General features: G+C 38.2%; 1 protein-coding gene across 1 annotated transcript in view; it reads left to right on the top strand.

Moving 5' to 3' along the window:
- Positions 1-5,924: 5,924 nt before the first annotated feature.
- robo2 (roundabout, axon guidance receptor, homolog 2 (Drosophila)) overlaps positions 5,925-7,288 on the top strand; it is a 50,607-nt gene continuing 49,243 nt past the window's right edge. The window contains exon 1 of the mRNA XM_037677601.1: positions 5,925-6,057. The gene's annotated coding sequence lies outside the window, so the exon portion shown is untranslated. The remainder of the gene's footprint in view (positions 6,058-7,288) is intronic.

Raw genomic sequence — 7,288 nt, 5'->3', positions numbered from 1 at the left:
ATATATACCAATTACCCCTATCATTCAAGGAAAAATATACTTTCTAGTTTTTATATCACTTAAAAGTATAGTTTCCTCAAATGATTGGGATGGCCGATAGAGGCCCAGGCCACCATTGGCTCCACCGTTATGCCTGGTCATGGATAAAATTACTCCTTCCATTCGCCAAGTTCTGTCACTCTACGCTGCCTCGGACAAGAAAAAAAAAATCTTCTATTCTTATACACAGTATTACTTCAGTTCAACTGTTCAACTCCAGTCCAGAAATACACTCATCTCCAAAACTAAAAACATTTTCCATTCTAATCCCTCAACAACATTAACATGCCACTTGTTCATTCTTAAATTTAACTGTGGAATAATATTTCCATCAGAATAGTTATCTGTTGAGCTCTGCACAAGCTGATTTGTATCCAATGCAGGATATGTATTTTCTATCACGCTAAACTAACTCTCAACAAAAAGCAACGAACATCGTCAGCTTTACTGGCCTCCAGGCGCAGTGCGTGGCCCATGCTTCTCCCTCCTTTGGTACTGCGACCTCTCCTCATTTGCTTTGGGCCCTTGTGCCCTCTCCTTTGCCTTATCAGAGCCTCTTATGTCTTGTAGTCCATCTGTATTCAAGCCCTCTGTCCCTGTTGACCTCTGCAGAACAGCCTCTGCAACATTCAGCAGAAAAGCTTTTCTTTCTGACTCAATTCCTCTGGGGCGTGAGCATGTGTGTGAGAGCGTGTGCTGGTGTGTGTTTTTGTATGATAGAGGTGTGTAGGTCATTCTGTTTGAGAAAGCTTTTAAAGCTAGTGTGACATGAGAGCCTTTGTTATGCTGACCATCCCGTTTCAGTGATTTCTCACCTTTGCAACTCAGCAAAATCAAAAGATGACAGATACAGTTCCCGTCTTCATTACTTCCTGTGAAACATCAAGCATTTAGTCTGCAAGTTTGAACAGCAGTTGAGTGAAGCAGGATGATTGAATGTTGATTTTTAGGGTTTATCGAATCATGCTTTGTAAAAAGAATAAAACCGTGACTATTTCTAGAAGTAAACAGGAAATGGTGATGTTATTCTGATATTCTGCTTTTGTGTGCAGCACTTTGGCCATTGACAGTTGTTCTTAAACGTGCTATATGAATAAATTTGACTTGGCTTTTCTATCTCTTAAGACAAAATTTGCATCCAAAAAATATCCAAATTCCTTACTTTTGTAAGAAGAATAAAACTTCTGGAAGATCTGAATTCTTTAGTTTTTGATGTTTGAGCTTTTTTTGTTTGTTTGTTTTTGTAAACACACTTTATATACTATTACTCAAAGTAAAAAAAAGAGTAAAGCACCTTTCAGACTTCCATTGTATTTTAGTTTCTTCAGCATTTTCTACTAAAGCCCATACAAGTCTATTCTGATTTAGTAAAAACATAATTGCTTTTTTGAATGCTTTCGCATAGAGGAGAAATGTCTCCTTTAAAAATATATATATTAAGCTAAAAATGTTCCCCAAAAGTGCCATCCTAATCATAGAAGCTGAAATTTTGCACTTTGGAATTAATGTAGAATCAGTGATGGATGCCAGTTGGCCATAACATGCACCAAGAACCAGAGGAAGGGCATATCTGGCTCAAGGCCATAATGAAACAAGATGAGATGCCATAGTACATAATTGATTCCCTCTTATGAGTAACAAGGCCTGGACAGGTAGACTTCTGCTGCTTTGGTCAGCATGAGGGAATTTAGTGGTCAGATGGTGTGGAACTGGATCAACCTGTCAGAATGAAATGAAGCAGAGAGGGGACTCTGGGTTCAAGCAGTCAGGCTGGTATCCTTCCTGGAATTAGCCTCCTACTTTGACTCAAGTCTGACATGTTCAGAGTTGGCACACAACCCTTCTGCTGACTACCACAACTTTTCACATGTACTTACAAAAACACAGGAGATAAGACCCTCTAAAAGAACCATATTGTAGACATACTCATTAGGCTGTTTATACAGCCAAAGATAAAGAGAAAAATATATTAATGTGGGTGAGTTGGCACAAGTGTGAAGGTTAAATATGGGTGGTTGCGTTCCTGACAGACATTAAAGACAGTCCCTTCAAAATGAGCTGGAGGATGTTTGAGATGTAAGGCTTTTAAAGTGTGCTCATTACGTTTTCATCTGAGTGCAGCCTTCTCCTAATGTAAACACATCAGCCTGACAACAAGGAAAAGACTTTGCAACTTTGTTTGGCATCTGCTTACATTCCCATCACTCCTCATCTGCCCTCATGAGTGATGGAGTTTGCTTACAGTATGTGTATACGTGTTGGATGATGGTCTGCTTTGTTCTGTGTGCACATGTACTTTATGCTTTACCAGACTGAAGCTGAGGGGGAGTGCAAAAGGGTGAACTTGGCTCTCCTATCCTTTCCACAACCCTTTTACATGCAATTACATTCCTCCTCTAATAGAGAACAGAGCTCCCTGAGTCCAATCACAATAAAGAGCTACTGTTGCCTCGCTGTATGTACTTATATGTGTGGCCACAACTGCCTCTTATCCCTGAGAGTATTTCCACTCATCTTGTCATCCATGCAGTTTTCTTATGGGAAGTTGATTACAGATTGATTGCAGTCATGTCTTTTTAATAAGTCATGGACCAGCCTGAGGTTCTGCATTGTGGAGTTAATAGGGATGGGACTAAGAACAATAAGAATGTTGTCCAGCATGTGCATACCTGGGTTCTCCAAGCAACAAGAGTTCCAGTCAAGACTGTGGGAACCTGAAAGAGCACTTGAGCTGTTTGAGTTTTTGAGTAATGGCAGAATCAGTATTTTTCCTGAAAGTGAAAGTGAAGGGGTGCAGCACAGTCAGTGTTGTGAGAAAAATACATAGACATGTATTATCTCTTTATGAGTTCCATACATCCATCTATATTCCCTGTATTCCTTTTATTTTGTGGGTTGTGGGGGAACTGATGCTTAACTCACCAAAAAAAAAAAAAAGATGCTTAACTCCAGCAGTCATTGTGCGAGAGGCAGGAAGGTTACGCCCTGGACTGGTCACAAGGCTATAACTGGGTCACATAGAGACAAATAATACCATTTACACTCTCACTCACACCTAGGGACTATTTTGACTTTCCAATTACCCTAACATGCATGATTTGGTCAGTAGTAGGATACCCGGAGAAAACATATGTATGCACAGGTAGAACAAGTAAACTCCACACAGAAAGGCTCCAAGCCTTGAGGCAATCCTGGTGTGATGCAACAGCTCAAACCACTGTCCCTCCATGAGTTGTAACATGCGTTTTTAACATTCACTGAGATTGTTGTTTGGTAAGTTTTTCTATCAGCTACTGTAAAAATGTCTGCCAGCTCAGAGATCAACGTTAACATCTTTTAACACCCTTTTTGGTGTTGGTCACTATAAGGTTGCTTATGCATTTCAGTTGCACCCCTTTGGCTTGATCCAATATGATTTGGAAATGTAGAAACATTAATTGTTTTAGAGGAGAATGTCTTGTGATTCATCTAAAACAACTCATATTTAAAATTTCTTAGCTATTTAAATGAACGCTATAGATTTCATAAAACTGTTGTGTACTTTAACAATTGTATCATCCATTTTCTTTACCCGTTTGTTCCATTTTGGGTCACGGGGGTCGCTGGTGCCCATGTCCAGCAATCACTGTGCGAGGGGCGGGGTACACCCTGGACAGGTCGCAAGTCCATCACAGGGCACAATTGTATCAATCAAACACAACTTGCTATACACAAAACCTTACACAACATCAAATAAAACCTGTCCTGTTCAAACAGTGTCAAATGAAAGAGAATGTTTTAGTTACTGACTCTGGCTCTCTGTTAAATAACGCAGTGCTTTTATCTGCAGTGACTTTTTAGGAACCCAGGCCAGTTAAATGCATGACTTAAGGCAAAAGTACGCCTCTTTAATGGATCGGTATTGAAAACATAGCCAGTTTATTGAATTAGGGAAAAAAAAAAAGGGTTTGAATGAAAATATCAGTGTTTTTTCTACTGTATTTGTTAGGGACCGATCTAAGCATGCTTTTCTTTCTGTGCTATTAATAATAATAATAACAATAATACACATTAAGGAGTTGCTAGATTATTATTTTTTTCATACCTTGGAAGTCAGAGGATCAATTGGTGGTCATGTTTCATTAATAGTTGTACTGTTCAATTTGCCTCAGTTTACACAGTATTGGCTCTCTTGTACAGGTATTTTTTTTATTTGGTTGCTCAGCTTTAAGTGGAGTAATACATATATATATATCAGTAAAAATGTCTCTTGGACAGTCTTGGTCAGTGTGAGTTGATTAAAAGCACTGAAAACGCTTCTCTTGGTCAGGATGTCACAGCATTGCCCTGACTTGTTCCTGTCACTCTTTTGCTCATCTTCACCTCCTCCTAAAGTCAGGAGTTCATGTAGAGTTATCAGTTGTATCCGGAAGGCAGGGATGATACCATGTCTATTAGATGTGTTTGTTTTTTCTTTGACAGCAGGCTTGTCGCAAAAGATGTCTACCTATTTCTTTAGATGCCACTCACAATGGTTTCATGAATAAATGCTTTATCCACATCCAGCACCGGCACCTGAACTGTACATCCCCTCTCTCTCTAGAACAAAGCATTCAGTCATGACTCAGTCAAATAATCATTATGGTTCTTTAAGTGTCTGTGTGGAGAGGTGGAACCAGCAGTCAAAGCTGAGGAATGCACTTCAATAAAACTGCCTTTGAATGCTTTTTTCCAGGAAATGTCATAACAGCAAGTTAAAAAAAAAATCAGACAGGATAGACAGGATAAATTAGTTTTGCTGCTGCCAGTGGCAAACAGCCATCAGTACAACTGATAGTTGAGTAAAAGGCTGTTTTTCAGTCTGAGGGAAATGGACCATGGCATAGTGCTGCGCTACAGACACATCTGAAAGCGTTGCTGTGAACTATAGCTGATCATTTTCTATTGTCTAATAAGGTATCCAGAGTAAACCGGTCCCTCATGCTGTCAACAAACCTCCCAGCCAAAGTACAATTTATCATTTTTATTACGTTAAAAACAATAAAGGAAAACCAATGTTTATAAAAGGTGCACCGTTTTTTTATGTTGTCAGTGTTCAAATAGTTATTTCTTAAACTAATTAATTTTAGGACATTGTATATACGAAATATTCTTTTTATCTTGGGAAAACAGCGCTTCCCTTTGCTGTTTTATATTTTAATGGAGGTTTTTGGTGCAAACGCTGAGTTTTAAAACACATATACATGAGCTATGTTTATATGGTAAAATAATTTTAGGCTTTTTCTTTAATTCTATGATGATTAAAGTAAATAAATTAATTAATTAAAAAATATATATATATTGTTTAAGTCCCTAATTTGAAAACTGAAGAAAGATCCTGTGCAGGCTGTCCCTCATGCAGGTCAGCAAATACAGAAAACCATAAAACATTTGACTCTATATGCTTTTGGGTGCAATTACTAAAAATGTTCTTCTGCTATAAACAGGCACCGGTACAGTCACAGACAAACTTTTGTAAATGCACATAACGAGCACTGTTGTGCATATAGCTATAGAAAAATAAACATTATAAACTTATAAGCTGCTCATGAATATTGAATGATTCCACTTTCATACTGAATACACATGTTTCTGTGTGCTTTGGGTCACTTTTAAATAATTAATTCTGCTTCCTTCTATCTTCATTTATCAAGATTAGGTGCACTTCTCTGTAACTTACACAAAAGAGAAAACAAAAAGCTTTTAAAGCTTACTGACAAATGTCAACACAGACATGGGGCAACACTTAATGCAAATGTTATTTTCAAAGAATTTGTGATTTTTCTTAATGTATAATGTTTATAAGTTCTATTATGAAGCCAAAAAAAAGCATTTTAGTTTGGTATTATTTGTTTCTTTGCAGGTATGAGATCAAGTATGACAGAGACGACTATGTTCTGAGAGTGAAGAAAGCTTCTATTAATGATGAGGGCACGTTCACCTGTGTGGCAGAAAACCGTGTGGGCAAGCTTGAGGCCTCTGCCGCTCTCACTGTAAGAGGTATGGAGCACACTTGTTCTATTTTTTTTCCCATTAACTTGCACATAACACCACATACACAAGTCATGGCCCATAGGGTTATCACTACGCTCCACCAATATGTGGTTCAAATTGGAAGTTGTATCCATGGGGACTCTTTTATGCAAATGAAAATACAGAATGCAGATTTTTTTCACCAAGAGAGATGCAGACAGTCAATGAATCTGTTCAATTATTTATATTTCCAATTGCATCATTGACACACTCTGTCACCCTCCCTTCTCCGCCGTTGTGGTCTGCTGCTGCTACCCTCCATACTGTAACCACCCAGTCAGCAAAGCCATTTCACAGATTACTGGTGCTCACCGTTACCACCACACCTAGGGTTTGAAAGGTTAATACAAACATTCTGCTATAATTTTTCTTTTTTGCACCGCTCTTCTTTTCCATTACGCTCAGGTATGTGCAGTCTCTGCAGAGCGCTATCTTAGAGTGACACATAAAGGTCGAAAAGTAAGGGCTGACTTTGCTACGAGTTCTAGTTTCTTAGAAGCAATATTTGTGAGTGTTGCATCTTCACTTTGAAGGCACAGCTAGCTACACTGAGGAAATGTGAAGGAACACATATTGTTTCTTCTGTGGCACTCTCTTTCAAAAGTAAAGTTTTCAGACGAGTGTCTATGGATGAAAAATTTAAGGTGCTTTTTTTCTTGTTTTTCATCTTTTTGGTTTAGTTTTGGAGCTGTTAATTGATAGGATTCTAGCACCAACAGACACCACCCATATGATGTAGGTTTCATTTAAGCAGACATAGAAGGTCCAATATGTTTGTGCCTAAAGAACAAAAACGGTTTCATTTTTTGGGAAATTTGAGTAAACTGCAAACACAAGTGAGTTTTTCTTTTTGATATGTATTTTATTTGATTTATTTTTTTACACCAGACTGTGTTTTCATTCAAGACAGAGAAAAAAACAGATGCTTTCAGCTCATCTACAAACTGTCCAGTGGACCAAAGTTACTGGATCCATTCTGTCAGGCGCACACTAGAAACGTGTTGGCTGCAGCTCAGCTTGTCATTCATTCAGATTTTGGTTTATGTTTGTCTTACTTTTTTTATTTTTTTCTGTTCCTCTTTTTGTTTGTTTGTTTGTTTAAACGTTGTGTGTCTTTGTCATCCTTTGTTACTTTTGTGTATCCACTCCACCTGTGTTGTGTGTCCAGCTCGTCCTGTTGGTAAGTACCCATCCTTCT

Source organism: Nematolebias whitei, chromosome 6 (genome assembly GCF_014905685.2).
Source record: "Nematolebias whitei isolate Nwh7 chromosome 6, NemWhi1, whole genome shotgun sequence".
Lineage (NCBI taxonomy): Eukaryota > Metazoa > Chordata > Actinopteri > Cyprinodontiformes > Rivulidae > Nematolebias > Nematolebias whitei.
Note: the sequence above shows the minus strand (reverse complement) of the source record. Positions and strands in the feature narration are given on the sequence as shown.